Raw genomic sequence first — 23474 nt, 5'->3', positions numbered from 1 at the left:
ATTTAGGCTTCTTCAGTTTGTAATGTATACGCATGTATTTATTTATTGAACAATTAACCCAAATAAGTACAACTTAAAATTTTGAAAATGATTCAGTTCTGTCACTTTTTTTATAAATGGTATCATATCTAAATGTTTGTGCAAACGGTGAAAGTTGGGTAATTTACTCAAAATTTCTAGCTTTTAATCATACTTGTTTGTTCTTAATCACCTTTAAAGTCGGCATGAAGTGAAACCCACCCTATCTATTTTCAGAATGAATATTATTGATCTTAATGTGAACTATTCATATATGCATAACTTTGTGTAATGTTTAAACACAATGTCTTAACTTGATCCTCCAGTGAAACACCAAATTCTCTCATGATTTAGTAAATTAAACTCCACTGCAAGCTCAAGTTCATCTGTCTCCAAGGTTCTTTCACTACTACTTCTGTTTCATCATGACTTTAAATGACTTAAAATGAATTTGCTTTTTCAGGTTTTTTTTTCTTTTCAGGCTTTTTCAATTCGCAATTTTAAAATGTCCTAAAATCGAAAAGTCTTAAATTCATAGCATTGCACTAAATATTGCATGCTGCAAAAAAAAAAAATATTATATCTCCAGAGTATTTTTTCTCAATACAAATATTGAGATACTTTTACTCAACATACAAATTGAACATACAAAGTTTAGTTTTCTGAGAAACTAAGTGAGTTTGTGCTTAAAACAAGAACAAGTATTTCAGTGGGGAAAACAGTTCAAACAGTTCATTATTGTTTAATCCTCCATCGTGGCTTGAATGTAATACAATTAAAATGCAGAAGAGCTGTGAGGAGAGCTGTGTGTGCAGTTATAGGTTTTAATGGTTTTAGAGGAAACATGAGTAAGAGCTTCTCAGGCTACAGGCCTTTACAAATGAATCATGTACAAAGCCCTGCGACCTAAACATCGACTCTTGTGAGTTCTCGTGTGTGTGAGTGTTTGATCATCTTAAGCGTCAGCTCAATGGACTGATTCAGTTGCCAATTAGCACATTACAGCTAACAGATGGCCACTATCAAAAAGTGATTAAATGTTGTACTTTTTTATTAAAACTGAACTGAAATGCAATGCTCACATCCTCATCGGAACAGTTTTTTTTTTTTTGCTTCTATATTCATACACATATTTGTTAACTATTATAACATCAATTTCCTAAAGCACTGATGCCAGTGGTGAACGTCATCAATCATGGTGTAGATGGTCTCAGACTCTGAGATGGATACATTTGGTTTCCTCCAATGGTCTGCTACACAATGTAACAAATGACTTTGCATCAATGACTGATGAAGGTCTGTTTGAGGCTGGGAATTCTAGTATAGACTCTTTAACTGTAGAGACTGATCATTGCCAATGATCTACAACCTCTGGCAAAAGTGAGCCATTATTCAACTAAAACAAATAATATAGATGTATTGATAGTATCTAAACCGTAAAGTATTTACTGTAACAAATAGCTTTCCAAAGTTCTAAATAAAAAATGTAAAAGATTACTGGAGCATGTTTACAGGAAAAATATATATATATTTTAGTCTTTCTAATTCACAATTTCACATTTAATGAAATGCGTTATTCGCGTTATTTTTTTTTTTCAATTTATTTGAGAAATTCTGAGTGAAAATTGTTTCAAAGTTGGTTTAGAGTTTTTCAGTGTACTTGTCTACATATTTAGAAAAAGAAATGTTTAGAAATACTTGGCCCAAAATAAACTGCCAAAGAAAGGACCAGATTTGTAAATAATTAAACTAGGGTCAGATCAATCCGTCACTTTCTCAAATCCAGCATCAGTTCAAATAATGTCTCGACATAAGAAATAATTTGTATTTTTATTCATAAAATCAATTCATCTACGGTTTTGGTGATTATTAAACTGACTTTGTGTCTGGACAGCAGGTTATATATCACAGTATGTTCATCTAATATTTAATGCAATCTCAATTAGCAGCTGTAATGTCTCAGTTACATATGGTAACCCTCGTTCCCTGAAGGAGGGAACGGAGACGCCACGTCGGTGACCGACGAATATGGGATATCGCTTCGATAGACCAATCTACTTCGAGTGTAAACTAAACGAACCAATGCACATAGGCATGCAATTATTGCATCCAGCTGCCGCTGATCACTGCGTCAGTATAAGAAGGCAGCAGGTGCAATGCATTCCAGTTTTCCGCTGAGGAGCCGAGCCGGGGTCCCGGCAGCTCAGCGGCGGTACTGCAACCATGGCGACGGGACATGGCGTCTCCATTCCCTCCTTCAGGGAACGAGGGTTACCATACGTAACCGAGACGTTCCCTTTCAGTCGGTCACTCTCAACGCCACGTCGGTGACCGACGAATATGGGTGCTGCCCCTTCCAGTGCCCTGTGCGAGCTGCCTGCACCCCTATAAGGTGTAGGCCGGGGCTCAGAACAAGTAGCTCCACTCACCATTGTCAAAGCACTACCTCACTGGGTGAGATTGGATAACACGGGGAAAACGTACCCGGTCCACTTGGAACCGGGACGCTGCGGAAGCCCCATCCTCTGCTTAGAGACGGCACTCCCCTTCTGCTGGCCTCCGTAACAGACAAAGAGCTGGTCTGAGGTCCTGAAGCTTTGTGTCCGGTCTACGTAGCACCTTAATGCTCGGACGGGACAAAGCAAAGCCAGGGCTGGGTCTGCCTCCTCCAGGGGCAGTGCTTGCAGGTTCACCACTTGGTATTTGAAGGGTGTAGTGGGAACCTTGGGCAATCGAATCGTCAACCGATAATGCATGCAGGTCCCCTACCCTCTTGATGGAGGCCAGTGCAAGCAGGAGCAGAGTTTTCAATGAAAGAAACTTTAGCTCAACTGAATGCAAAGGCTCGAATGGGCCCTGCTGTAGTGATTTAAAGAACTAGAGACAGGTCCCAAGAGGGTATACAGAGGGGCCGGGATGGATTTAACCTCCTGGCCCCTCTAAGGAACCTGACGATGAGGTCATGCTTACCCAAAGACTTCCCATTCACGGGGTCATGGTACGCAGCAATAGCAGCAACCTGGACTTTGAGGGTGGAGGGAGACAGCCTTCGCTCCAGCCCTTGCTGCAGAAAGGACAGCACGACCGCAATCGGGCATCTTCGGGGGTCTTCTCGGCGAGAAGAACACCACTCGACGAACAGGTTCCACGTCAAGGTGTAAGCGTGTCTCGTAGACGATGCTCTTGCCGAAGTGATGGTGTTCGCTACCTCTTGGGGTAGGTCACCTAGAACCTTTGCGTCCTGTCCAGGGACCAGACATGGAGTTTCCAAAGGTCTGGACGCGGGTGCCAAATGGTGCCCCATCTCTGAGTCAGTAGATCCTTCGTCAGAGGAATTGGCCAAGGAGGGGCTGTCGCAAGGAGCACTAGTTTGGGGAACCAGGTCTGCGTGGGCCAATACGGCGCTACTAGCAAGACTGTGCGAGAAGGCTAACTGGGGGAAACGCATACTTGCGTAGGTCCCGCGGCCAGCTGTGTGCCAGTACGTCCATGCCGAGAGTTCCCTCTGTCAGGGAGTAGAATAACTGGCAGTGAGAGGTCTCTGGAGAAGCAAACAGGTCTACCTGAGCGGCTCTGAACTGCCTCCAAATCAGCTGGACCGTCAGGGGATGGAGTCGCCATTCTCCCGGGAGCATTGCTCGAGACAGCTCGTCGGCTGTACGACTGAGCAGACCTGAAATGTGAACGGCACAAAGTTAACTCAGAACCTTCTGACTCCAAAGGAGGAGGTGGCGGGCGAGTTGCGACATGCGACGAGAGCGCAGACCACCTTGTTGGTTGATGTACGCAACAGTCGCAGTGTTGTCCATTCGGACCAGCACATGCTTGCCTCGTAAGAGACCTTTGAGACGGTTCAAGGCAAGGTGCGCTGCTAACAACTCAATTGATGTGCAATTGATGTGCCACTGCAGCTGCGGGCCCGTCCAAACCCCTGAGACTGCATGCCCATTGTACGTGGCCCGCCAGCCGGTGGTGGAGGCATCTGTGTAAACCACAGCATGCCTGGAGATCTGCTTTAGGGGAACCCCTGCCCAGAGAAATGCAAGATCTGACCACGGAGTGAGGGTTTGGCGACAGGCCGGTGTAACTTGGACCCGGTGAGTGCCGCGCTTCCACGCCCACCTCGGGACTCGGCCATAAAGCCAGTGCTGGAGCGGTCTCATATGTAATAGGCCGAGCGGTGTAAGTGCCGCCGCAGCCACCATATGCCCCAGGAGCCTCTGAAACTGAGTTTCAGTGGGACCGCTGTCCTGCTCTTGAACGTATTCAAACAGGCTAGCACCGACCGCGCACGTTCCTCTGTGAGGCGTGCTGTCTGTAAGACCGAATCCAACTCAATACCGAGAAAAGAGATCCTCTGCCACGGCGAGAGTTTGCTCTTTTCCCAGCTGACCTGAAGGCCCAACAGGCTCAGGTGCCGGAGCACCACATCCCTGTGCTCACACAACTGATCTCGAGACTGTGCTAGTATCAGCCAATGATCTATGTAGTTGAGAATGCGAACACCCTGCTCTCTGAGAGGAACGAGAGCTGCCTCCGTGACTTTCGTGTAGAGACGGGGAGACCGGGACAGCCCGAAGGGCAGGACCTTGTACTGATATGCCAGTCCTTCGAACGCAAACCGCAGAAAAGGTCTGTGGCGTGGAAGGATGGACAGATGAAAGTACACGTCCTTCAGGTCAATCGCTGCAAACCAATCTTGGGGACGGACGCACCTGAAAATGCGTTTCTGTGTCAACATTTTGAACGGTAGCCGATGGAGGGCTCGATTCAAAACTCACAGATCCAAGATCGGTCATAACCCACCGCCTTTCTTGGGTACAATGAAGTATGGGCTGTAGAACCCTGTCCTCATATCGGCTGGAGGGACCGGCTCTATCGTTTCCTTCACTAGTAGGACTGCGATCTCTTCCCGCAAGACAGGGGCATCGGACGCTTTCACTGTAGTGAAGCGGACACCGCAGAGCTTGGGGGGATGCCGGGCGATCTGAATTGCATAGCCGAGGCTGATGGTTCGCAGAAGCCAGCGAGACGGGCTGGGTAGCGCTGACCAGGCGCTTAAAAACCGTACAAGCGGGACCAGCGGAACCACAGCCGTACCCGCAGTGGGGCAGCGAGGTGGAACACAGGGACCCAACTCGGGCGGCTTGTGAGCAGGCCGGAGTGTGGTGCGAGTGTGGGGTGCAGGGCTCACCTTGTTCCACGGGTTGGCAGAGGGTCTGTGAGTAGGGCCTTTGTTGACGCTCTTGAACCGCCCGCTGCTGCCATCTGGCAAAGGAGGAGGATGAGTGAGGTCCGGTGCTTGGCCGTCCGCAACTCTCCGTGCCCTCCTGGGACCCAGAGAGGGAGAAAACTGCTCTCCTGTCGAGATTTCCAGATTCTCCGCCTGGCCCTCCTCCACCATCCCTCTTGCTCTTCTGCTCATCTTGTCTGTCGGCTGCCAGAACGAGCCCCAGATCGCGGCCGCGGCAACAGGACTCTGCCCCCCTGAACATAACGGACCAAGGTGGGCAGCTCCAAGATGGTCATATTCCTGCAGTGAGAACATGACACATCCACGAAAGCCACCTCAGTGTGCACGATGCCCAGACACGTGAGGCAGCGATCGTGACCATCACCCGTTACCAGGTAACGACCGCACCCAGAAACGCACGGGTGAAACGGCATCCTTATAAGGATGATCCGTCATCTTTACAAAGACGCACCCATGAAGCTCTTTTAGAGAAATTTGCTCTTTAGGAAATGCTCTTTTAGTGCTGAGGCGCACAGGGGAATTGGCCGCTTGCAACACGACAGGGGTAGTGCAGCCTGAAGTGTGCAATCCACTCGACACTGGAACGACCGCTGCTGAAGCGCCGTCTCGCCAACACACAACACACAACACACAACTTCCGAGAGCGTGCTGAACTCGTAGTTCACAGCAGACACAGTTGAGCAGAGCGATATTAACGCTCGGCTACGAAGTGAAAAGCTGGAATGCATTGAACCTGCTGCCTTCTTATACTCACGCAGTGATTAGCGGCAGCTGGATGCTATAATTGCATGCCAATGTGCATTGGCTCGTTTAGTTTACACTCGAAGTAGATTGGTCAATCGAAGCGATATCCCATATTCGTCGGTCACCGACGTGGCGTTGAGAGTGACCGACTGAAAGGGAACTGTGAGTAGAGCTGTTCATGTGTATCTTTTCTACAGGTCCAGGACCTGCTATGAGACTTTACCCTCAGGGACCACTTCAGTAAATATTGTCTGAAAAGAGGCTGGGATGAAGCCTGAAGTATGATTTCTTTGAGGCTGAGATGGAAAGGAGGAGATGTTCACTTGTTATTTGGTGGTAGGTCGATAAAAATAGAAAGGAAATATATTCTCTCCTGTCAAACTGCACTCCAGACTGCTACTGACAGGAAAGATTGTGTTCATTTGTTTTAAAAGGCCCTTCAGTCTCATCTTTGAATTTATGATAACATGTTACATTAAGTTGCCGTCATTTCAATACAAATTCATTTTAATGTGTAATATAAACATATTGCAATGAGGGGACGTTGTGTGTGTGTTTTTTTTTTTATTTACTTAAATCTGCAGTCGGTAACTTTTGGCGCTTGTGTCTGGCGGAAGAACATTGTAGCCGGAGCTACTTCTCTCTGTTTACATCTATGGCGAGTCACGCAGGTACTGTGATACTCTGCAGCGTTGACGACCCCAACCAGACTAAAATAGTCCGAATATAAACACTTATTATAAAGGTACCATAGTGATTCAGGATATGACAAAGACACGGTTTGGAAAATGGATTCATGATGTACTCTCTCATTATATATATTTTTTACATTTTCAACACAAAACAACTCTGTGGCACAGCCCTGCGCTGATTGGACCAGAAGAGCCGGGAGCAGTGGATTTTTGCAAAACAAATAACAGGTATTATTTATTTTGAAAAAAAAAGGCCGGATTCTCTGCGTTACATCTTGGTCACGTAAAGGTCACAGTTTTTATGCCAGTCTTATCATTTTATTTTGTTGTATTTATCCGTCACACAATGTTCTTCCGCCAGACGCAAGTGCCAAAAGTTACCAACTGCACTTTTATTTATTATGCACAATATTCAAAGTGTGGGGAGATTCTTTTGTGTAATTTTTCATCCAATGTTCAATCTTTTTTTTCTATAATTAGAGACTTAATGACTCTCTCAAAATCTCTTATTGTGTGATTCATTAAAGTGGTGGATGTTTCCATAATCAGATCCTTCATCTGTTTTTTTATAATTATAACTCTTATATCAAATTTTGGTCATGGGACTCAAAACCTGTTAAACACAAATTGCACACATATAAATTTCTTCTTGATTGCACTCTTAATTATTATAATTTTCTTTCTCCCTGTGATCTCTAGATGGAGGTGAAGGAAAGGAATCTCTCTTTTTTTATTCCCTGTGGGCAGCACTCAGTCTCTGTTCAGACCAGAGCATGCAGCTCTTGAGAGGTGTTTGGATGAAACGCTTCCACAAATAATCCAACAGAGTTTTCAGTATTAATGGAGCTTTTTGATACTGATGTCAAGTCAGTAAACTACACCTGCATGCAAACACATTGTGTCAGTTTAATTTACATCTGTAGCTATAAGGATGGGGCATTGCTGTTTTACAAGAGTGTTAGAAAACTGCACAGTAATTCATTTACCTGCACAATCAAAACGCAGCAGCTTGGGTTTTCTCCATCATCATCACGTTGTCTTGTGTACCATTGTTTTTGCTTGGTTTGGTCTTTGTCAGTGTGTTGTTGTTTTTTGTTGTTGCAGCCCGATTTGAGTTTGGGGATGCTTTGTCTTGATCGGGAGCAGATAAATAATTGTAATGACAGCACACAAAAAAAATTGTTTGTGAAAAGCTGCGAATCGGGTCACACCCCCCGATTGTTCGGGGATGCAGATCGGCCTTAAAATTGTCTAGTGTGTGGCCAGCCGTAGCTGTCACGGCTGTCATCCATCAGGATGGAACGACAAGTTTCGTATGTCAATAAGGCATTATTATAATAAGGCTTATTGTTATTTGTTTGTTTGTTTTTTTTTAGCTGTCATTATATTAATTTATCATTTTGAGCAGGAGTCCATGTTTTATTGGGAAAACATTTTTAACATTTTTCATATCACGTTTATTGTGGCCATAAGAATTCACAATATCGATATATTGCAATATCTATAGAAATCTTGGGGGGGGGGGTGTATCAGTCAAATTAGTTTTAACTTTGTTTACTGAGTTTTTCTTTTTCATCCAACGAACACAAGGATACTGATAAATACAGAGCACAAGACTGGCTTTCTCCATCTTCTGTGAAGCTCCTATGAAATAACAAGAGAGAAAATACTGTCAAGTTCAACAGAATGATGAATAAATATTAATTATAACACTTTACAATAGGATGTCATTTGTTAACATTAATGTATTATGAATGAACAATGAAAAATACATTTATTACACAATTTAATAATCTTTGTGAATGTTAATAAAAACAGAGTCATTCATTGTTCATGTTAGTTAACAGTGCATTAATGTTTACAAACTAAACTTGTGATTTTAAAAATGCATAAGTAAATGCTGAAATTAATATGAACTAAGATTAATAAATGCTGTGGAAATATTGTTCATTATTATTTGTTATTTATATATGTTTACTAATGAACCTTGTTGAAGAATGACTGCAGATGAAGCATTATGCATGCCAACTTAACATTTTACAGTTTCATGTAGTAATGTGGTCGCTAAATTTTTCAAGATCAGTTTTAATCATGTAACTGTTAATAGATTTGAACAAAGAAATAAAGTGTTACTACGCACAAGCTGTATTGATTGCAAATATAAAAATAAGACGAGTAAAGAAAATGTGGTACTTATTAAAATAATCACCCTTTACTTAAATATATGAACACAGAAACCCACTGTTAACAGGTTAATAAAACGTTTCTCATTCTATGACTAGTAAAATAATGGCAACTTACTCTGATGAACACGGCTTTCCTCAGAGCAGCTGCGAGCACTGTGTCTCCTTCTTGTGTAACAGGTGTCAGGGTTAAGGCACAATACTGCTACCTGGGAGCTCAACCATGTACTGGCGCTGGAGTATTTACATTGCGGTTGTCACTAATACCAGTATATCGTCACACACTAAATTAATACGATATCGATAATTGTTACTTTGAATATCATGGTTATCGTCAATACCGGTATATCGCATAATTCAAGACATTGATGTTTGCCTACAAAACTACCACTGGCTCTGCACCCATTTACCTAAATTTATTAATACAGACTTATGTGCCTCTAGAAGCTTGCGTTCTGCAAGTGAACATCGCTTGATTGTGCCATCCCAAAGAAGCACAAAGTCACTTTTACGGACTTTTAAATTAAATGTTCCCTCCTGGTGAAATGACCTTCCCAACTCTTTCCGGACAGCTGAGTCCTTAGCCATCTTCAAGAATCGGCTTAAAACACATCTCTTCCATCTTTATTTGACCCTCTAACTTTAACACTCACTATTCCAATACTATTCTTAAAAAAAATCTAACTACTTTTCTAATCTTTTTGTATTCTATTTTCTTTTCATTTATTATGCAATTATGTGTATGTATGTGTGTGTGTGTGTGTGTGTGTATATATATATATATATATGTGTGTGTATATATATGTATATGTGTATATATACGTATATGTATATGTGTGTGTATAATATATATATATGTAATATCACGATTACATTATACATTGTGAAATAGGTCCGTTGGTCCGTTAGATTGGATGCCTTATTTCACTACAACCGAACCGCTCCAGAGTTCATTTTCAATCGAGTTGAGACCACCTCGTTCAGGCAATCTCGGACCGATTGTTTTGGCACAGATCTGTGCGCGATTGCCATGCAATATGCCCAATCGAACCAAGCTAAGGGGAGAACTCACCAGGTTCTGAAAAAATGGGCCAGGAGTGAAAGTACCCTTATTGGCATACATTTACACCAGCATTAGATTTTACATATAGATATTTAAAATGGATACTTAAACTAAGATTTACATTGAATAGATTTGCACAATATTATACTAAATAATAAACTAGTTTGTGTAAACGTGGAAAAACTGCATCTTCTGCAGCATGGAGTATTACATTTAATCTTTCCAAAGCTACAGCTGCATATGCAGCAGCCAGATAATTGCATATATTGGAAAACAGAGTTAAAAACACGATAAGCTCATGTTTGTCTGAGGAGAGAAAGTAATAGAAAAAGTGACAAGCTGGAGGTTTCATTTATTTAACTTTCAATCCGAGAACAGAAACATCAGCAACAAATTCCTCATGACTCTGCAAACGTCTCCTCTTTCAATTCGGCTCAGTATGCTCATATTAATGTTCCTGTTCCTCCTGCCTCGCATCTGGCTGAGAGTGAAAAAAGAAAAGTAAAACTTCTGAAACATATGCACGTGTGTAAAAAAAAAAAAAGTGTTTTGTTAACACTGTTAACACTGTTAATTTATTAAACACATCATTCTTTTAATTATTGTAATTGTGACTATATTACACAGTGATTTATTTGTTGTTTTAAATCACTTATTTGAATTGTTATTTACAATTTACGTCAGTTTTTACAAATCACTTGATAAAACACGCTGAACCACCTCAGTAGAGGGCAGTGTAGCTTTTAAATCACCATTGTAATATCGATGCTTAAAGTATACAAAGAACTGTGATGCTACCGCTAGCTAGAGAACTACTGAATGCACCTTTAAATACATGTTTTGTGTTTGAAAAACTTTACATAGCACATATCACACAAGTGCTTTCAGCCATGCAATTTCTGAAAAACCTGTAGAAGTCACTCATTCAGTCAAACTGGGGGAGGAAATCACTGTCGTATGAATATTACACACACAAATGACAAGAGCATTTATAATTAATCAGGAAACACAATTTGCACTTCAGAGGAAGATAGTCACTGAGTTTGACAGCATTCCGTAGAATTAATGGGCATCAGTGACAGGTTGCATGACAGTCTTGATAGTCTAGTGGCGTAATTTTATATCAGCTGCGATTGTTGCTCATTTGTGCTGCTTTTATATTGTGTTGGTCATTATGAAAATTATCTGGCTGCATCTGTGTTTTTTTTTTTTTTCTTTTTTTTTGCACATTGTCAATAGATCTGCAAAGATCGCCACTCCCATCCGTGCTTTTACAGGATTGTGGTCTTGTGCTAATTTGCCCTGTTTAGAAAATCTGGCCCTAAATACATTCTGTCTGTCTATCTATCTATCTATCTATCTATCTATCTATCTATCTATCTATCTATCTATCTATCTATCTATCTATCTATTTAAATGCTATAACTCTTGGGATGTCAAATGAATGACAAATTATTATTTAATAAAATTTTGGATGTATTGCCTCAACCACCCACACACAAAAACATATTTGTTCTGAAAATAAAGATTCCAAAAGGCTGTTTTCACAGTAATGCCACACAAGAACTGTTTTTGGTTCCAAAAAGAACCTTTTAAGAAAACAACTCTTATGAAATGGAAAGTTTCCATAGATGTTAAATATTCTTTTTGAAACCATTAATGTGTGTTGAGCACTTACGTATATTCCAATTTATTTTTAGACTTATGTCAGATTTCACATTGTGCCACCCAAAAGTTATTATGTCAATCAAATGGCTCCTTCCAGACTTATCAGAAACATTTTTTTCAATATGTCTTCTGCCACTGTGCGTATGTGTGCGGCAGCATCTGCTTCCTCTCCAGAGGGACAAGACAGGCACTACAGGTGCATTTCCATACACCCACCTGCGCTATGCGTTCTGTTCTCGCAGGAAAATTGGTTCATTTACTGTTGTTCAGCCCGAGGATCTGTGTGACATCAGCCCTAAATGCATCCCACCGGCTGAGCGACCCCATGTCATATTAGGAATATAATGTTCCCGCACACATACGGTTTGCTCAATACGTGCTCTCATAATTCAAGCGTGAAATATCACCATTTCACATGAATAATGCAGCAGCGGCAAAAGCAGTAATGTCGCCGGCTTTGTCCACTCTGCATTTAGTGAACCGTACAGGCCCTCAGGGAGATGCACACGATCACAGATATCATTTCGCTCCATCTGCATATGATTTACTATGTGTTCCTGCGATAAATGGTGGTTATTGATAGCTGTAATCTTGAGTTATAGCGCAGAGGTCATTACAGATCACTTCACTGTGGTTTCATACATTCAATTAGACGACACACTTCTGCGTGGGACTCTCATACGAGAGGCCTAACACCTTCTGCAGCTGAAAGACTTATTATATTTTAGAGGTAGAGAAGGAAATTATTATTTGAATTATTTATCTGAAACATAAAAGGTGGTTTCTGCTCTATTTCATATTTCTTAAGGCATGTGATAAAGATAGTAGACACAAAACAGAGACATGGTTTATGCTATGAACTCTGACAATAATAACTGGGAGATAGTAACAGCATGGCCAAAACCTACCATGAATATGTCATCTGCTATGTAATATTCGGTTCTGCTGGCTTTTGTGGATTTAATCTAGAATTGAAATATTATATCAATGTTAATCTAAAAAGTGTTAGTAAGAAATAATTGAAGACGGGCTGTATAATTATTGAAAGTCGAGGTGGTAATGCAACCACAATGAGAGGAAAAGAGGCTGTTATACCCAAGGTGTGCATTAAGTTTTCAATAATTCAGCAATATAGAGTAAATTATTTCGCTTAAACTGCAGTTACCACACGTCAACCTCCCAAAGCCAAATTTTAGGATTTTGTCACCTAAAATGTTCTTTTGAGTGGAACCACTTCCTGAAAATGCAGATTTAGTGCTTTTAAACAGCCCAAGCCACCGTTACTAGTTTGAAATCCTCTTTGAAGTTCATTTGAAACTTCGCTGTCCCAATTTGCATACCATTCTGAACCAATGCCTGTCAATGCATATTGTTAAAAACAGTGTATCAGATGTTCCAAGGTGGATTGTCAAGTGTGCGTTTAATCTTGATTTTTGGCTAATATTGATCTCGGGAATCAAAGAGTTTGGAATAGTTCTCTTTCAACTTTTTTCACTGAGAAAAGATGTGCTGAGAAGTCTAAGGATGATGTTACCACAACATTTTTTAAATGCATTACCCTACAATGAAAGTAATAACGAAGCTAATGAATTCAATTTGATCGTAACATTTACACAGACATCAAATATTAATGCGAAAAGATAGTGTTATGTTCATAAACAAAACAAATCACAAATCACTTTATTGAATATTATCAAACTGCTGTTGGCAGTTAAATCCAACATCAATTGGCAGATGATCTGACAGACTAAATTCAGCTGAAGACTATTCAATAGTATGAATCTGTTCTAAGAAGGTTTGAAGATGTATTGGAGGCAAATGGTGGTAAAACACCTTAATAAAGAAATACTGTCTGTTTCCCAGGTGTTTACATTATTTTGGCCAACCCCTGTACTTGTAGAATAAGTATGCTCTACATAATGCGTAGTACAATCACGCAACCTGAGAAATTTTTTGAGACAATTCCGACAACAATGTAGCAAAGTGTTATGGAACTACTTCATGAAGTTGCATTAGAAAATGCATTAACACCCTTGGAATGTGTGTCAACCAGTTACAATTTAGCAGTGCCACTGTATAAGGCATAATAAATATCTGCATTATGCTGTTTAGTGTAACTACAGATGTTCAGGACTCAGAGTCTCATCGGAACTTCTTATATGCACTTATTCTGAACATGTGCACTGAACAGCAGTTAACAGGTGTTGGATACTCTGAAAGAGAGTTTGAAATTGAGACACAGGGCTGGAGCTTTCATTCAGCCTCTGGAAATCTCAGCGTGTTTCTCCCAACAGTCTACACAGTACAATATCTTACCGACGCAGATGTTCAGCAAAAATAAAACACTGAACATCTGCTGTTACTTGTTCGACAAATTGCTTTTTATGCATGCCACAGATGTGTCATGTATTCAGTGTGTAAATCTCTTTTATTTAGACAGGACCACTTTCAAAAACGTATCTTTCAAAAAGAACGTTGTTCTCCATTTCTCCACGCTGCAATGAATATGTCAAATCCAAAAGCAAAATCTCAGAGAACTTTTAACTTGTTTTCTTATTCCACAGAATATACTGTTTTGTTTTACCCAATTGTAACCCAACATTTGTGACTTTAATATGACTTTGGAAAGGGACAGTTTTTTGTCTTAATTTACTCGCCCTCAAGTTGTTCCAAACCTATGTGAGTTTTTTTCTTCTGCTGAACACAAAATAAGATATTATGAAGAATGTTGGTAAACAAAACAGGTTTCCATACTCTGGAATCCATTTACTACCATCAACTGTTTGGTTACTAACATTCTTCAAAATATCTTCTTTTGTGCTGCAGTTGATGGTAGCCATTGACATCCATAGTATTTTTTCCATATTATGGAAGTCAGTGGCTAATGTCAGCTGATTAGTCACCAAATTCTTCAAAATGTCTTCTATTGTGTTCAGCAGAGGGAAGAAACTCATACAAGTTTGGAACAAAAGTAGATGATGACAGAATATTCACTTTTGGGTGAACTACCCCTTTAATCCTTTTGTTAGCAGCATCAAATCAGATGATTTATTAGTTCTACAGATGTTTTTTTTTTTTTTTTGTTTTTTACTTTTTGACTTTTGCAGTATATTGGCAAAGCTAACAGACAGCTTCATAGCCGGATTAATGGACATCGAAGTTCCATTAGCCGTGGTAACCTCTAACTCCCTGTGGTCAGACATTTCAAGCCAGACAATCACCCACTTCAATCTCTTTCAGTTTGTAGCATCAATACAGTAGCTCTTTCCTGTAGATTCTCAATATAAAACAGAAGCTATTACAGTGTGTGAACAGATGGATTCCCAGTTTCAGGGAAAACAAACCCTCTTGCTGTTTTGCAGGACTGATCTGCATAACTTGAAGTGTTTGCTTCCAAAAAGTCAAGGGTTTGCATACTTTTATGGCCCTGCACTGTAAGTACTTACAGGCTGTGTTCAGTAACGACACGAAAATATGTCTTCGTTTGAGTATTTTGTTTAAACAGACTGTGTTTTTTAGGCCTAAAGGGATAGTCCACCCAAAAATTTAAATTACAATATATGATTTACTCACCCTCAAGCCATCCTAGGTGTATATGAATTCCTTATTTTAGACGTGAATAGTGACAAACGTGGAAGCACAGAGGAGAGAACAAAACCAAACGCCGGTGATAAATTAGAAGTACAAAATGAGGAGGAATTCGATATAAGCCAATAGAGCCACTTTCACACTACACGTTGGACCCGGAACATTGCCGGAACATTGCCAGGTCGCCTTCTGTGTGAAAGCAAACACGTCCCATGATTGATTCTGGGATTGGTCCCGGGTCGGGGACCTAGTAACATTGCCAGGTTCAGTCCCGGAATGAGCGCTGTGTGCACAAAAGCCAGAACTAATGCCGTGTTGTAGTGATGATGCATGTATCGTGCTACTCTTTTACCAGGTGTTTTGAAGGAAGATCAACGTTCATGCCAAAAAAATATGTGGAAACTGTAATGAAGCAGAGATCAGTTAGTTCTGTACTTTCCGCGCTGAAGCTGAGATCATTCACCAGCTAAAGTGAAAGTGACTCGTACATTACACGTCACATCCTGATGTAACGTGTCTTTACGGGACCTTTACTGGTTGTGTGTGAATGCATGCACATATTCCGGGTAATCACTGGCAGTGTGAAAGTGCAAAATCTAGAGACCCGGGAACAATTGCCGGGACACATTACCCATGTATTTGCCGGAATTGCAGTGTGAAAGGGGCTTAGGAGACTTGTTTTCCTTTGCTGTAAACAAAACTTGGTTCTCACAAGACTAGAACATTCTCAACAGAGTTTACAGTATGCCGACATCCGACATCATCCTCCGGAACACCTATCTTGCTTACTACAGTTAGTGGAAGCTAAGACAGATGCATCAATTCGCTTCAGAATGCCTTTAATCCCAGCGGAGCCATGTGGAATGTATTTTTTATGATGGATGGATGCACTTTTTGAGCTTCAAAATCTCAACCACCAATCACTACCATTAAAACTGGGAAGAACCAGGACATTTTTCAATATAACTCCGAATGTATTAATCTGAAAGAAGAAAGTCATATACTGTACATGTAGGATGTCTTGGGGGTGAATAAATCATGAAGTAATTTTTGGGTGAACTATCCCTTTAACTGAAGATGGTAAAGACCAAATTAAGTGGAAATCTTCTTTCTGGTCAGTATCTGGGACAGGGCTTTCTATAAAGGTCATGTTTTATCACCAGCTGTGTTCCTGCTCGATGGTTCATGCAGTTTCACTTCATTTTCCTCAGCTGATCTGCCAACCTTCTTAATTTAACGCAACCTTTCCAACATTCCTTCATAATAGGGGATACAGGCATGTTAACGGCTCGCGAACAGCTCATGTTAAGCTTCAGTGACAGCATCATTAACAGGGAGGTGGTGATGATCTTCTGTTGTACATCACAACGCATCTCCTTCTGCTCTCCCTCTCTGTGCTATGACATTGCCTGATGTTGATGTGGTGCTGTGAAATAACTACAAAGAAGAGTCCTTTCATAGGAGATGTGCATGTATTGAAACATTTGCGCACTGGGTTTCTGAGTTTTCAATAGGGTTGTGTCCAAGGAGGTCTAAAATGCCTTGAGAAAACTTATTGTTACTATTCACATTCATCTCAGTGGCAGTTTGTTCCATCAGAATGTTGTATTTTCAACCTCTATCAGCAGGGGTTAAAGGAGTCGAGCAGTGTTGCCAGATTGGGCTGTTTTGAATTTAATTGTGTGGGTAAAATTGGTTTGGGTGGGTGGAAAACATTTGGGCTGTCAATTCAAAAGGTTTGCTTGTTTTACTAATTGCATTTCTTATTCTGATCATTTGGGCTTGTTTGTCTGTACTTGGGCTTGTTTTTGCTGTTGATATCGAAAATGAAGAATGTTTGATTTGGCTGCAGTTCTATAGGGGAGTTGGATAGTGTTTTCCTGCATCAGATGCAACAGAGATATAAAATGAAAATCTGTGCTTTTGTGAAGGTATCAGATAGATGGAAGGATGTTTGCGGAAACCATGTGTATACAAGCATTTGCAGCATTTGTGTGCTTGAAGATGGGCTTCCTTTATTTGATGAAAAAGCCTGACATTTTTCATTCTATTATTCTCTCTCTCTGCAGAAAATCGAGGAGACGGAAATATCTCTTGCACATCCTGCTGATGTTTGTCTCTTGTGGTTTCACATACACCATCAGATTTAAACATTCTTACCACTTCATCAAAAGAAGACATTTTTTTATAATAAGGAAACATGATTTATTTTGTTTGAACTAACTGAAATAGCAACTTAAAAAAAAAATGTTTAAATAAATAAAAAGACATTCCAAAGATGTATGTTACACTACTAAATATACTAAATTAATAAATGTTTTCTATTATAATTTTACTACTTACATTAGTAATTGCAGTAACTGGGTAATAACAAGGTACGTACCTAACCATAAACCTAACCCTAACCCATGCAGTTCAAAGTTTTTTTGTTTGTTTGTTTGTTTGTTTGTTTGTTTTTTTGTTTTTTTGTCATGTCACTTTGCTTATTGGTGCACCTTTGAAAAAAAATACAAATAAAATAAACCATTGGCTCACTCACAAAAGCATTAAAACTCTTAACCTTATTCACAAATGTGGCCAATGTGACATCATTTCACCCATCCTACATGGTATTAAACATTCAGCTGATAATATCTTTGACATTCTGTTTAATGGTGGTCATAAAATATAATACCAATTACAGTAATACTATCAGCAGGGATAATAATAATAGTAATAACTACTATCGATCCAGTGGTTTTGAATGCTAATATTGCTGGTGCCCCATTAACTGCTGGCACAGTCATGGCTTCGGATCAGAGCGCCTGAGAATTAAATGTTAATTTTTATTGATGAAAAAATGTCAGCAGGAGGCAGAAACTCTCTGCTTGGAATGAGACATTCACGCGATGCACTGGGGCATTGATAATCCATTCAAGCCTGCCGATGTGGCGGGAGATTAAAATCACATCTGGATTAGATGACTTTTTGTTGCAATATATGCGAGTGTGTGGCTGCCTCATTTTAATTGGAAATAAGCATAAACAAGCCTTAAGCCCAGACACAGCTCTGATCCAAAAGCTATCGAGCTGCCTCGCTGTCTGCTGACTACATAGACAGCTGCCTTCTAAGACAACCGAAATGGAACCTTTTAAGTGATTGATTTGGAACACTCTACATGCAGCAGCTCTGTGAGGCATACAAATAACACTCCTCATGCAAAACGCACAGGAGACTGGACTGAACAATTAATTTCAATCAATCTAGTTTAGTGATAGCATATTCCTTTATTAAGCATAAAACACTACAAGTCATGTCACGTTTATTTCTACAGCTATAATACAGATTGCAGCTTTACAGCAAAACAGCAGAATCAATTTTGGGAACTCAAATATGGATACAGCTGCTGTAAAGCAGTTCTAAAGGACCATTTTGTCATTATTTAGCTCAAGATTTGCCATCGATGATGGTATTCAAATCATGTGGATTAAAAAATAGATCATAAAACAAATCTGTTGACTTGAAAATCAAGAACAAGAACAAGAGTGGTTTTGATGTTCAAAGTTATTTGTATTGACTCTTACAACAAAAATCTTTTATTTAAACTCATAAAAATGCAGTCCCGGTTGTAAATAATAATAAATAATTACTTTTTAAAACTGTGTTAATGTTTTTATAAGCATATATAAGCTTATATTTATTCCAAAATAAAACTATAAGAGCACAAGTTCTTGTGTAATTTATTTGTGAACTAATATTCACCTGTTGCTTTCAGCAGTCAATTTTAGATCATTACCGTATTTTTCGGACTATAAGTCGCATCAGTCCAAAAATACGTCATGATGAGGGAAAAAACATATATAAGTCGCACTGGACTATAAGTCACATTCATTTAGAACCAAGAACCAAGAGAAAACATTACCGTCTCCAGCCGCGAGAGTGCGCTCTATGTTTTCAGTGTAGGCTACAGGAGCACAGAGCAGCATAGAGCGCCCTCTCGCGGCTGGAGATGGTAATGTTTTCTCTCTGTTCATTTCTCTTGGTTCATGTCAAATTAATTTTGATAAATAGGTCGCACCTGACTATAAGTCGCAGGACCAGACAAACTATGGCTGCATCCGAAAACTTAGGCAGGTGACTTGCTGCCTTGCTGTCTAATCAGGCAATGACTTTGCAGGCAGCGTTTTTGCCCGAAGGCACCTCATTAAAACGGATCTCGGACAGGCTTCTGAGGCGGAGTAATGGTTTAGTGATCTACAGCAAAATATAGAGAGCTTTGGTGATAACTGAGTGGATATTTCATTACTGCTATATTAATTTCTCGCTAGAAATTACATTAAAAAGTGGAAAAGGTTGCTCAGAAACATACATTTAAACACAAACTGACCACAGACCGCAACTTTCAGACGCCATCTTTATTTTTTGGCTTAACTCTCACAGAATGGAACCCAGAGGATTGTGGGATATCAAAGGCAGCAAAGGATACATCTATGCTGCCTTCAAAAATTGGCCAGATGAAGGCATCTCAGGAGACAGGAAATGAAGCTGACATTGATTTCGGACGTGCCTTGATGCATTCCTACCTTGAAATGCGACCTCCGAAGGCAGCATTTTTCAGTTTTCGGATGCAGCCTATGAAAAAAAAGTGTGATATATAGTCCGGAAAAAACAGTATTTATCAAAGCTCAGTCAACACTGGTCACAGACACATTTTGTGGATTATTTTCACACCAGGTTTTTGGAGGAAGCACTGCCTCCCTTGCCTCCTCAGAGGAAATGCCCCTGCTTAAAATGCTGTCTAGATAGTCAGCTCATTAGCGGTTTTAAACAGAGTTACAATACCAAGTCTGAATCATATAACAGTTTCCAAACCGGTAACCAGGAGCCCATCTTCGCCTGAGGTTTCCTCCAAAACACTTTGAATTCTGCCTGTTTATTTAGTCTTCAGCCCCAAACACTAGCTCTCAGTCGTTCCTCAGAGTGTTCATCTTCCCATCACCATTGTTTACTGATCGTTCATATCGCCTTTCAAATCTAAAAGAGGATTACATGTAACAGATTTCCCAGCTGATATTACTATTTGAACACAAAAGGCTCGGAGGCCAACTTCATTTTCATGAAAGCGAGATCTGCATGCATGCAGCACCGCAGGTTTTCGCAGCGAGTCAGTGGGGAGAGAATGTTCTTCAGGCAGGACTGACATCCGCTTCCACAGTTCGGATGCAGGAAGAAGCACATGTCTGAGTCTGTGTGGGTGGCTGAAGGAAGGGAAAGAAAGTGTTGGAAAGAGATGCTCTATATGAAAAGTGTATTTATGTTTACTTTAAATATAATGTATTTACTTTAAACTTAAGTATATATTTGCAGCCAAAAGTTTGAAAAATTTTAAATATAGTAATGTTGAGAAAAGTTATTGTAATTGGAGATAACTGTTTTCTATATGAATATGTTATCAAATGTAATTATGCATGTAATTTATTCCTGTGAGACAACGCTGAATTTTCATCATCATTACTCCAGTCTTCAGTGTCACATAATTCTTCAGAAATCATTCTAATATGCTGATTTGCTGATCAAGAATAATTTCTTATTTTTTTAAATGTTAAAAACGGTTGTGCTGCTCCATTTCAATATACTACCATTTTAAAAAAAGATTCCTTTTATTCAGCAAGGATGTATTCAAATGATTAAAAGTGACAGTAAAGATATGTTAATGATACCAAAAAAAAGTAAATAAATGCTGATCAATTAACTTTTATTCTTAACCATTATTAATAATTGAGTGAGGTAATGTTATTGTTCTAATTCTAATTGGCAATTCTAATTGGTTAAACAAGCTGATGTATCTCCCTTTCACAAAGAATTAAATGCAAATGATATATGGAACAACAGTAGTTCATACACCAAAAAAGGCCATAGTTCACCACACAAGCCTTCTGGGCCATAAGCTGTTGTTCGGCGTGAATCATTGTTTATCTTGCTCTCTGTTGCAGTGGTGAAAGTCTGAAAAATGCCTTCTGACGTGGCTGAGTGGGAGCCGATATAGCAATCTCTGGACCACAAACCACCCTTTGACACGAAGGACCCCAGAAAGCCCTTTCCTTAGGAAAAAAAACAGCATATTGCTTGCTGCGTATTGTGCTTCTGTTACCTACTGTAATGCATTAATTTTAAACGGGTTGAACTGGAGAAAAACTATTGTAAAATGCAACAGTACCTTATAAGTATAACAATAACTTCAAATCCTATTGTTGCACAGCACATTTAATAATTTCAAACATTAAGAATTGCATTGTATCAACAACGTATTCATGTTCTCTTAAGTGGTGTTTTATCATGCAAATGAGTTTAAATTTAGTTGTCAATATTGTGAATATGTCAAGCATGTGTATTTCCATTTACGCTTTATGGCAATAGAAACATCAAATTTGATCCAAACAGCAATGATAAAAGTTGTATTCACATTCAAATCAAACTGAATATTTCCATGCCATAACTAATTATTTATCATATTACACTAGATTTTACCCATATCTAACATTTTGAAGCATCATTGAAGCTGTTCATGAAAGGATCAGTGGTCTAAAACTCCATATATATGCATCTTAGTATAAGCAATAAAACTTTAATATCTGTTCTATACAGACCTTCAAGTTGATGTTAAAAGCAATTCCATTTCTAAAGGGTGACCAGTGAGAAGTGCTATTGACTCCAGTCATGTCAGATAGGTTTCCTAAAGACTTATCTCTCTCCAGCACTGATTTCTCATTCTTCTTCTGTCTCAGCATCAGATAAACACACGATGAAGAACGTCCCATCCCTCCAGGACTTCCACACTAGCTGTGTGCAGGCTGTGAAGTTTCTGTCCCTACACATTCGTCTAAGGCTTGAAGTGTTCCATTGTCCTAGTTGTTTGAAATTTGTGTGATATGTAAAATCATTCTGAATTCCTAAATGTATTCCCTAAGTCAGGATCAAAAGGCAGCTGGATCCTGCATGGTGATGTAGGGCTCAAGATATGGATGAATTTGAGAGTTACTCTATTTTCTTATGTTCTAAAATGTTTAAGTTAACAAAGAAGCACACTTCTATATATTTGGTTTATTATAATGCTGGTAAGACAGCAAATGTTCACTTTCAGAAAATGTGTCACTGGGACACCTGTTACCTGTTCAAAAGGTAGTAAAGTAATCATTTGTACACTGTGAGTACTAAAATGTACTTTTAAGATACTAATATTGTCACGTACGGGAACACAGGATACGGAAGATCCAAGTGCACTGTAGGTTTAATAGGGTTATACAAAATCGGAGTCAAAACAAGCCGGGGTCGTAATCAAACATCAGTCCAAAACAGAAACAAACAAACAAACAAACAAGAACAGGAACTATAAGACTAGGAACGCGAGGACACTAGGTGACAGAAAGTAAGGACTCCATCCAGACAAACAGAAAAGGACTGGTTAATATAGGGAGGATAATGACTAACAAGTGAAGACACCTGAATGCAATTAACAGGAGTGCAATTACTGTGATGAAGGGACAAGGCTAGTGGGAATTGTAGTGCCTACGGTGAGGTGCCTATGGGGAAGTGAGACCACTAGTGGACACCCCGGGAAACAGAGACCAGACAGCGCGACATTACCCCCTCCTCCACGGAGCAGCTACCAGTTGCTCCACCCAAACCCAAGAAGAGACCAAGGAATACAGAGACCAGGAGGGAGGTGGAGCTGCGGAGGACAAGGGGGAGGGACGGAGGGCCAGGTAATAGAAGGTAACAGAGACAGGAAGTGCCAAAAAAAACAAAAAAAACAACACTACAACAAAACACAAGTCCAGGGGAGAACAGAAAGTTCAGCCGAACCGACAGGGCAGGAATCCAGGGTGGAGCAAGGTGGAATTGGATCCATGCATATGAGTCAGAAACCCACCAGGGCGGCGCAGAAGACCACCACATCCGTGCGGTCGAAACAGAAGCCCACCAGGGCGGCGCAGAAGACCACCACAATCATGCGGTCGAGACAGAAGCCCACCAGGGCGGCACAGAAGACCACCGCAACCGTGCGGTCGAGACAGAAGCCCACCAGGGCGGCGCAGAGGACCACCACATCCGTGCGGTCGAGACAGAAGCCCACCAGGGCGGCGCAGAAGACCACCACAACTGTGCGGTCGAGACAGAAGCCCACCAGGGCGGCGCAGAAGACCACCACAGCCGTGCAGTCGAGACAGGAGCCCACCAGGGCGGCGCAGAAGACCACCACAGCCGTGCGATCGAGACAGGAGCCC

The sequence above is a fragment of the Carassius carassius genome, chromosome 23, assembly GCF_963082965.1.
Source record: "Carassius carassius chromosome 23, fCarCar2.1, whole genome shotgun sequence".
NCBI lineage: Eukaryota > Metazoa > Chordata > Actinopteri > Cypriniformes > Cyprinidae > Carassius > Carassius carassius.
Note: the sequence above shows the minus strand (reverse complement) of the source record.